At 38.5% G+C, this 11,239-nt stretch overlaps 1 pseudogene; it reads left to right on the forward strand.

The window, feature by feature from the left end:
- The first annotated feature begins 5,642 nt into the window (after nucleotides 1–5,642).
- LOC115404753 (uncharacterized) lies at nucleotides 5,643–5,767 on the forward strand (annotated as a pseudogene).
- The last annotated feature ends 5,472 nt before the right edge of the window (nucleotides 5,768–11,239 follow it).

The raw sequence follows: 11,239 nt of genomic DNA on the forward strand, positions 1-11,239 counted from the left end.
AACTGGTTTTCCTATGGTTGCGGGGACATTTTGTCCCCACAACCACAGGAAAACCCGGACCACACACACACACACACACACACACACACACACACACACACACACACACACACACACACACACACACACACACACAAACCACGCATACAGACCATATTTGTGTCTTCTTATATGTTGTTACTGTAACTGTCATAATGACTGAGGTTACTGTCTGCTCTGCCAACGAAACTAAAAGCTAAGATACAAAAAAGATTTCTTGAAAGATCAAATATTGATTTAAACAACAGAACATCAGAAACCATTTTATTCATTCAAACCATTTTATCCGAGCGATGCCGAAAGTTGGCGAGCGCGGGGCGGGGGACGTTGCCGGGCTGCGCGCACATGAACCATCGGAGCAGCGCAGAGCGCTGCTCACATGGAGCACGGAGCGTCGGGGCGCCCCTTGTATGGCCACGGCGCCGCCCCCCCCCCCCCGTACGTGGTGCTCTATGCCTAGGCCTATTTTATTCCAACTCACTAACAACTCCATCATGATTCATCAAATATGAAAAATGGTAGCTTTTAAAAGTCACATCAATTATGAGTAATCAGTTTAAATTTACTGGTGTAATCTTAAATAATCTGATCTGTAAATTATTTGATCCTGATCTTCAGAACTGGGTGCATATATAATACAAAATGAAATTCATAAAAAAAACCAAGAAAGACAAAGTCATCAAAGTTACAAAGAGAGCAGTGCATCTTCATGTTTTTGTATGAGCTTTGAAGCTCTATCACACACATCATATGGATTCTTTGCCGTTAACATAGTCCTTAATAACTGACATTTAGAACATGCATGGGTCCTGATGTCAGATACTTTTTTTTTTTCTTAATACTGTTTTCAATCACATTTTCGAGGAACAGGCACAGGTTTGTTGGTTTTCATTGTCTCTACGATGTCATGCAGGTAGTCCTCTCCGTAGTCAATGATCTTTCTCATTGTGTCCATAAGCAGTGTATTAATGTCGTCATCTGTTTTGGTTTCTTTGCTGTAGTTTTGTACCAGGAAGACGCAGTTCAGTGGAATCCCCAGATGGTTACTCACATAATCCACCTAAGTTTCAACAAAAAAAATTTTTGAACCTAAACTCTAAGTATTTCTTCTGAGATGTACTTCTCAGTATTCAATATCAGTGCACTCTTCAATAAAGGACTGCTTACCTTCTTTTTCAGGGTCTTGCTCTTGTAGACATTCTGGATTTTTTTGCTGACCTTTGGACAGGCGACATCAATTTTAGTGAGGACAGCTACTTGGGGGATCCCTGGAAAGAAAGAGTAAAACCTAAAGTCACATTTCTTAAGTCTATGGCAATGTTTCAAATTCCAAATAGTGACTGCATCTCTAATGGCCAAAAAAAAAGCTTTCTCAGGTGAAATGTTCGAATGTTGTGAGTCCCGCATGCGGGGTACGGTAACCGCACATGAACACACTTCAGTGGTTGATACGGAAGCACACATGCAAGAACCGCTTGCTCGCTCTCTCTCTCGCTGTCTCTCTCTCTTTCTCTCGCTGCACCTCCCCTGAAGCCCTCTGGTGCCCCCCAGGGGAGGCGCACCTCACACTTTAAAAACCACTGGTTTATACAAAACACCACCAGAGAATCCAAAATATATTTCTGTGTCCTGTGCAGTATTGATTTTGCCAGGCTGCAGATAGATAGATAGCCTGTTAAAGTCTCTCCTTCTGTGTGTGAGGATTTTTTTTTTTTTTTGTAGTTCTTTGTGAATAAGATCCCTGCTCTTAGATCCCCACTTGCTTTCTAAACTTGCTTTTATTTTCAAGGTTTTAGAGAAAGCTGTTCTTAAAAAGCGCCAAGAATTTTTGAAACGAGGGAACGTTGGTGAATTGTTTCAGTCTGGGATTAAAAGTTTGGTAACACTTTACTTGAAGCCCCTCTTTATAACACATTATAAGTAGTTATAAACACTAATACATGATCACAATGCTTTATAACTCACTATACAGCAGTATACAGCATAGGATTAAGGTTAGGGTTAGGGTTAGGGTTAGGTCCTGGCATTGTGATCATCTATGAATGTTTATAACTATAGCTACACATGTTATAATGGCATTATAATGCTTTATGAATGTACTTATAATGTGTTATGCAGGAGGGCTTCAAGTAAAGTGTTACCAAAAGTTTTTAATCACACGTCTGATGATCAGAGATCGCTGGAAACACGCACATACACACATGCAAACACTTGTGCTTTGACAGCTTACATGTATAACTGGAAAAAGCTGTAATATTTTGTCATGTTTTTTTCTGTAAATAAATGATCATTTAATGTCAAAATTCCTTTTTCAATGTTGTTTTCCTTATTTTAAAGAAGGAAAATACTGTTCAGATGTTTTGAGGTTCCCTAAAGAAAAAAAAATCCTGTGAGTCACAACTTCACTCTGTGGGTCTTGAAAGTTCAGTGAAAATGCTCTGAATTGGCTGGCAGTGAAAGATTGGCTGGTCTGAAAATGGTTGGCAACCAATGAATTAAGGTCTATCAATTATCCAGAGCCCTGAGATCAGCTGACCAGATGACCCCTCCTGAAAACCAGAGGAGATTGAGTCGTTGCACTTGTGGCTCCCAGGCTGTGGAACATGTTACCCTTCTCTGTGCAGTCTGCAAATATCCTCTTGTGCATCACTTGAACTGGACCTTGATATATATTTCACTGTTTTGCTTTGATTGTTTGTCATTGTGTTGTTGTACTGTAAAGCACTTTGGCTGACCAGAGGCCCATTTTAAATGTGACATATAAATAAAGTTGACAGTGACACCAAAAAATAAAACAGTTGTGAAGACTCACTTAAGGCCCGGGCTGTTTCTCTGACCTCCTTCATCTTGTGAAAAACCTCATCAGACATCTGTTCCACGTTGTTAGCATCAACAACACAAACCAGAACATGAACTTTGTCATTTATGGTCGGATTTTGATTGTAGTCAGATCCTGCTGGAGTACTGCCGGCATGGAGCTGAATAAAAGACAATATTTTCAAGATCACAATAACATGTGTCATAATTTATATAGTTCCACACAGTGAATTCAACATTATTGGCACCTCTTCATTTTTTGAATCTGAATATCTTCAGAAATATTCGGAGATGTTCTAATACCATTTCATCAGGATCTTCAAATTCGACACCCAATGTAAGAACCCTGACACAGTCCAATTAAAGACTATCCTTGTTGATGGTGAGTAGTTATTTCTTTATTTATTGACTAACCAGAAAGTGTACTGCACGATGATGAAGCCAGTACTTCAGCTTCTGATGAAGCAGTTACGGGAATAGTTAAGTGTTGCAGTTTGTCCTGGAGCTCATTGGTTAAGATCAGTCATTCCTTTTTGCCATTTCCTCAACAGTGGAGTCTTCCTTCACATTGGTCTATAAAACCCTGTTTAGTTTATTGTGCAGCATACAATTCTTATTGAATCTGTGACCCCAGATTATTCCTTCCGGTATGTGAATGTTTGACAGCTCTTTTATTTTTTTTCCCCCACCCTTTGCACCAACCCTTCTGTTCTCCTCATGTCCAATGAGGTTTTTCACAGCTCTGTGCTCGGCAAATTTCTTAATACACACTAAGCATATTGCTGAAACATGTTGAAAGAGGGATACCAAAGGTACAGGGTTTACAAACAATCTGATGAAATCTGGAGGCCTGGAGGCAAATCTAATAATATCTCTTCTGATGTCTTCAGACAGCTCCTTTGTCTTCAGCATAGTGACAAAGGAACAGTTAACATCAGATTTTAAACCAAAGCATTTCATCATTTACTGGCTGATCCATGTCACGTGTACAGGTAATTCATCACAGGTGATTTTCATTTGTGATTTCCCACGAGTGTACCAAAAGTGTTTTCATACTGATTTCCAGCAAATTGTGCTAATATCATTCTCACAGCACGCTTTAAGCTCGTCTTTTCTTCCCTCAATTGCTTATTGCATAGTTGTTTGTCGTTTGCTCTTTTGTGTCAAAGATTAGTTCTCTTTCGAAAAGTTGTTCGCTTTGATTTGTATTGGTTCAGGATACATTCCACATTATGTTCTGAAAATTCAGAGGTGTCCATATTGATATATTTAAGCTTTTCTGGAAGAATAATGGTATGTTTACAGAGCTGCGTGCACTGCTAAACAAAGTCGGAGGGAGGATAAACAAAATCAATTTCATACCTTGCATCCTTCATTGACGTGTCCTTCCATGATCAATTTCATATTTTTCACATCCATTCCACTTCCAGAGCCCCTCTCAATACCCATGGTGTCACTGAAGATAAAAGGATAAAAGGTCCCAGGCTTTTCTTTCTGGATGTTATAAGTTCTGTACTGCAAGTTAAAAAAAGAAAAGTGATGAAACTGTTAGCGTGTGCTGAAGATGTGGACATTTCAAATGATCAGTTTCTCCATTTCACACTCTGTTTATTTTTTGCTGTGAAAAAGTAGCTGTCCTGACTTTGAGTTGAACACTGGAGAAAGTCTAGAAACATGTTTTGCTCTGTGTCTTTATATGAGTGTTAAACAGTATTCAAGTTATGACAAGTCCTTCATACTTCCTTAGTGAAGCTGCCATCATAGCCAGTGTCTGCCAAAGCTCGAGCTGCAATTCTTCCTCGCAGAGCGCTGTCAACAGAGTTGAGGAAGCTGGACTTCCCAGAGCCTGGTGGTCCATGCAGCAGAATCCTGAGATGATTGGCTTCTGATTCAGGTTTAAAGTCCTTCACATAATTGTAGTCTTCCTTTAGATTTCTGTTTAAAATGAAGATTGAATAGGATGAAGTATAAGCCTCTTTAAAACCTACAAATTCTGGTTGTTGTTGAAGTATGACAGAAGTTACACTCCACCATGAATACTCACCCCCATGGCTCGTCTCTCCATGCTTTTTCAAGAACTGTAAAGACAAGCACATCTACATTAATCACATTTTCTACTAATATTGTGTAATGAGCACGAGTGTTACATACTAATGTGAATTTAGAACATTTTGTGAAAAATCGAAAATGACTTACGAGGAGATTTGAACATACTCTTGGAAGAGGAATTATTTATTTTCATGAAAAACATAAGTAAAATAATTAGATTACATATTATTGACAAACCTTTCAACATTTTGAATTAATTTGTTTATCATCTCAGGATGAACCACTGAAACATAATTCTTACATTTTAACATTTAGAATGAAGTTCAACTTTGATGAAAAGTTTGCACAAACAAAAGCTTATCTTTATCAGTATTCACATTATTTATCACATTTCAGTAAAATGTAAAGGTATAAAACAGTCTTACCTTTGGTCAACTCACACTGAATAAAGTTGCCAAATAAAAACCATAAATTGTATTTAGGAAGTAAATCTGAGGTCCAATAATGTGAAGCTGTTGCTGTCTGGTTACAAGTGAAGTCAATGCTCAGTACAACCGTACAGCAAATACCTGGTGTGTAAAAATGCTGTTAATGATTTAAGTTTATTTAAGGTTATATAATGTCAAAGAATTGCTCTTTCCCATCAGAGTGTATAAATGAAGAGTTTGTATGGTAGCAAAGTTCATCTTATCACTATGCTATCACTGAAAGAACAGATGATCAGCACATGCTGAAACTTACTTACCTGGCAGGTGCTTCACCCAGAGCCAGACTCAATGACGATCCCTGCAATTTCCCCAAATGCAGAAATATCGACTGCATAATTTCTGCTGTTGGGGCACTGTGTTCGCAAACTCCCCTGGTTTGACCCTTCACCCCTACCCTATCCTTGACATATGACCTTTAGTGTGTGAGATGGGAAGCACTAACCACTGCAGCACCATGTGGTCAAAATGTACAAAAAATACTGCTGCTAAACGAATTAAATAAACTAGGTAGCTAATATTGTACACAATATAAAGATATACAAATTGTATTTAGGGCAAGTAAGGACAATCTTCCAAAAAACATCCAACTTTTATTTTCTAAAAGAGTAGGAGTAGGGTACAATTTACGTCATACACAGAATTTTAAAGTTAGATGGGTGAATAATAAACGGAAAAGACTTTGTCCTTCAGTTCAAGGGGTAAAATTGTGGAACAACCTGGGTAGGAAGCTCAAGGAATGTCCAAATATGAAGTTATTTAAAAAGAAACTGAAAGAAATTACTTTTGAAAAATATATTAAGGGAAATGATTTTTGTTTATAAAAAAGGAAGTGCTATAAATTGTACTGTGAACACAACTGTGTAACAATGAAGGTTGTAATATCTTGAGCTAAAGAGTTAAAGTAAAGAGGGGTGGGAGATAATAAGTGTTACTTCATCCCACTCCTTTTCGAGCTAATATAAATGTGTTTTGTTATTGTATTATGCTGTATTGATTGTAATGATTTTTGTATATTGTAATGTAATTTTTGTTTACTGCCGAGCACTGTGAATGAAATTCAGCTCGAAACAAAATAAATAAACAAACTATATATATATATATATATATATATGTATATATATATATATATATATATATATATATATATATATATATATATATATATATATATATATTAATACTTTATTAATCCCGAAGGAAATTGTGTAGTCTGTTGCTCACATTCATAAACCCATAAATAGAAATAAAGTTAAAAAGTACAGTTAAAAAGACAAATAGCAACAGCCATAATAAATAAATAAATCCAACATTAAAAAGTTAAGTGGAAATGGCTATTTTATTGTCCATGCTGGACAATAAAGGATCTCTTGAATCTACCACAGTTATAACAGAATAACAGAATTGAGAAACTTTCTCATCACAGAACCAGCTATCTCACTGGAAAAAGGGGACCGAGACCCTCGCAGTGAAGCATGAGATGAGCTGCTGCCGCTTTTGTCAAGAGCCAGCAACCCACATCCTCTGGCATGTCCATGGCTCCATCCATGGACTCCGTGGGTTCCTCTCCACTGCCAGACACCGCAACGGTACATCAGCTCGCCAGATCCTGACTTTGTCACTCCACCACGTTCCTGGAGAGATATCACCCTGCCGTGGTCCCAGAGCTGGATTGCTCATGGACCTGTGAGCTCTGTGATGTAAACAGACCTCAGAGTGAAGGAGACCAGAGCACCAAGTCTGGCCTGAGGGTGGTTGCTGCAAATTCAGGTGGAAAGATAAGTTTTTGGTGTATATCGACCAGCATCATGCAGTCTTGGGCCTCGGCTAGCTGTCCAGTTTCTGGTTTGGTTGGGGGATAGTTGGGCTTTTTCTTTCCGTCTCGGTTGAATAATTGTGCTTTGATGGGATTGGTTGTTGCAAGTGGCAAGGAGTTAGAACTATTCCTCTTGCTCTCAAGTGCGGCTGCCAGACTTTTAAGAACCTGGTTATTCCTCCAGTCTTTTAGCACCTTTTTCTGCTGCTGGTTCCTCCCACATTGTGCCCAAGATGATGCTCTTTAAACTCTTCATAAAGTAAAAGGTTTAAAGGTGTTCAATAAAAAAAAAAAAAGGTAAAATTCCATGTGCGATTGTTGCACAGACACGAAAATAATTTATCTTTCACATAGAATGGATTAAGAATGATTACTTTTAAGAATGAATAAGCTCAGTATTGAAGTCTAATTTAAGCCTTAAAGGTGCCTTAAGGAGTTTGCACGTTTTATGCGAAACAGCGCCCCCTGCAGGCCTTGGGCGTAATGCAGCTTAGTGAAAAACTCGTCCCTGCGGCTCGCGTGCACGGAAGAGGGGTACTCCGTCTTCGCTCGTTTAGTAGCGCTCAAGTAAGATTTAAGTTTCTTTTACCTGGTGGAGTCTGTGTGGAGCTGTGGCAGTGCCAGAAGCCAGTCTTTTCTTACTTTCTGGAAGATCCTGCTCAGTTGTTGCTCACTAAGCATCTGGCGGAGTAATGGCGGACATAATGAAACCTAACGAGCCGGAGCGTGCATTACGTCATTCCTTTCAAATTCTCCCCAAAAAAAAGTCTGGTGCCGGACCGGCACTGCAACTTTCAAGTGACAATTTAGCGCTGTTAGAGGTACTTGTAATGAATATGTCAGGGCACATTGTACGCATCATTAAAAATGTGTAACATATCTATGGTGGAAAATAAGTATTTTTAAGGTTGTAAAACTCCTTAATGCACCTTTAAGTCAAACAGAGTGCCAAGATGTTTGTAGAAGTCAACAACTATGAATGATGCTGCCAATTGCTGGTTAAGACTGTTGAAGAGAATTGAGTGACTGGATTAGTCAAAAGATGGATTCCAATCTCTTCCTGTATTTTGTTTTATATATTTGCTTTTGTTACAATCCAAACTCTGATGATATAATTAAAAATCTATGAATCCAGGTGAAAAGCATCTAATATAATACAAAAAACAAACTTTTTAACAAGTAGACAGTGGAATTTCACCTTTAACGGCTAAACAATACGTGAACTTGAGGTAGGAGGAAACTAAAAACATTGTAGAGCAATGACTCATAAATTATACATTGGCAAGAAATCATTAAAACATAATGAAATATCATCATATGGCTACTGTTCCATATGCAAATCAAAATTTTCTGTCACCCCAAAACTATGGAGAAGGCTTATGGATGAGAGAAGGAAGTGACACAGTTCAAGACAGGTGAAAGTCACTCATCTGCTCAACATGGCAAATTGTAACCATAATTCTGGAGGTGTTATTAAAAAAAAAAATCAAACCAACATGATATAGATGCAGTTGAATTTACTTAAAAAAAAGAGATCAGTTAGGGTTGACACAAATCACCTTCAAAGAAATACTTCTTGATTTCTAATCTAAACTATTACATATCATGAAATGTTATTGCTGATTTAGCCTTGGTGAGATAAAGTGGCCTTTGGGATGAATTTCTTATGATATAAGAGGTGGTTGTTGATCTTTCCCCCTGCTTTGTTGCACGTCTCATACATAAAACCGAGATCTTTATGATTGTTATGAAAGTTCAGAATGTCGACACAGCAAGAGATAAGATTCCTTTATTGTCCGACGTCCTACTGTCAAGAGACACTTGACATGAGCAAAGGGCTGTCACCCATATTTCAGTTCAGGGATCACACTTAGCCTAATTTCATGAGGAGTGGGCCAGGCCGCTTAAATAGTGCCAAAAAAACCTTTAAATTCAAACTTTAAAGTTTTTCTCTGCTGTGACACAGAGTAAATTATGAAAACAATATTTTCCCATAACCAAAAAAATGACTACAGAACACAACTATAGTCACAATAATAGAGCCAATTTCAATGAAAAATTCTGGTGTAAAATCCAGAGAAATGATAAAAAAAAAAAAACTTCCTCCCACAGCTGTTGCATGATGACTGTTTTTAGCAACTCACCCTGACAGCGAGGCTTTCAGGCTGAAGTTAGTTTGCTAATATTCATGGTAGCATCACTGATAGCTCAGGTCTCAGCTGTTGCAAAAAAACAAAACGAAAAAAACATTTTTTTTTCCATTTTGCCTCAGTACAATTGCGATTTGCAGGACTTTCCACTGAATGCTCTTTTCGTGCATAAGCCGTAAATCTCATACAATCTCATCCCGCAAGACTCGACTTAGAGGAAGATGGAGATACAAAACATTTGGAATTTCCCTTGTAAAACTCTGCATTTCATGGTTGTTTGCAATTAAGAGTAGGTGTTAGATTTTTCTTGTTGATTATTTTGAAAATCATTTCTGTCTCCTCCTGGTCTTGTGTTGTGTCCACACCTCTTGAGAAATTCAAGGCTTTCTTTGAATTTTTTGTAGAATTTGCTTGGTTTGGAGCCTCTTGCAAGTAGGTTTTGAGTGACTTGAGTTTGAATATATGTATTAATGCTGGGCAACGATTAAATTTCTCAATCGCGATTTAGCGCATAATTTTTTCTGCGATTAATCGCATTATGCGCAAAATACAATAATGAATTCAAATAGTACACTGTGATGATCATCCTGCCCCCAGCCGGGCACAGGGAATTTTTTTTTTTTTTTTTGCAAAAATTTTGCAAGAAGCATAATTTTACAAAAATATTTTTACAATGCATCAAACATGATTTATAATTATAATAACTTAAAATACCATATCTTTCCAAGATCGCCCCCCCAACACACACAGACACACACACACCACCAAGAGCAGAACAGATGAAAAACGAAGTTTGTTATGAGCGCACACTTCCTCAAATTTCATTCTATCTCTGACCCTCAGACAGAGAAGACAGGATAAATTCAGTGACTTCGAATTGTGCCTCATTAAGGGCCCGGTCACACCGCCCGGACCTTGCCGGAGCGTTCCTTGAACGGTAGGGAGGAGGGCCGAACGCTCGTCACCGCGCACAAAATAGGAAAAAAAATCGATAACACAGGCGTTGGCTTAGCGGTGCACCGCTGATGGCTGCGTTGCTTTAGTGTTGTTTTAGCAGTAGAGAGCGGCAGAGAGCGGAAGAGAGCGGTAGTGAGCGTCGGTATAGCGGCGTTCTGTGACTACGGAGCTGAACAGACCGTTTTGATACAAGTTCTGATCAATTTTTGATAGAAGTGGATAGTGGAATTTCATCATGCGACATGGACAAAAGAAGAGGAAGGCTGGAGAAGGAAAGGCAGCAGCCTCCAAGAAGATCATTCATTACTGAGCAGGCAGCTGAAGCAATGGAGTCAGGTAAACAGATGTGGCCCACTGGTTGTGTCAAGAAATATTCTTACACCCCCTCCAAAGGCTGCAACAGTCAGCCAGACCATCATACATTTTTTAGTGTTTTTGCACAGGAGCACACCAGCAGGTTGTTTTTCTGTAATCTAATATATTAGAAATTAAGATAAATAAACAAAATATTAAGTCAAGAAGGTCAGCAAACCTTTTAATGCCTCATGTCTGCTTTATTAATGCCTCAAATTAGGTTTTAAAATTGATTTGACTTTTTACAGCGCATTTGCGCAGCGTCACCTCTCACACTCCGGCGCAGTCGTTTCCTTGATAAACACGCACACACACACACCAACACACACAAAACAGTTGTGTTATTAACCGTCAATAATAATCAAGAACATATAAAAATTAGTAAAACAAGTCTCCCCGGCTGCGCCCCAGGACGGACACCTTCAAACACGGTCCCGTCCTCACCCTACTCATTTGATTCTGGAACTGCAGGCTCCACAGGACAAAGGTATTTATTCAGAAAAAATGTTCCTTCTAAAATTAATTTTTGGAAACGAAAAACACATGGTTTGCTGTACTTCGATGAACGATAT

This window comes from Salarias fasciatus, chromosome 17 (assembly GCF_902148845.1).
Source record: "Salarias fasciatus chromosome 17, fSalaFa1.1, whole genome shotgun sequence".
Taxonomy (NCBI): domain Eukaryota; kingdom Metazoa; phylum Chordata; class Actinopteri; order Blenniiformes; family Blenniidae; genus Salarias; species Salarias fasciatus.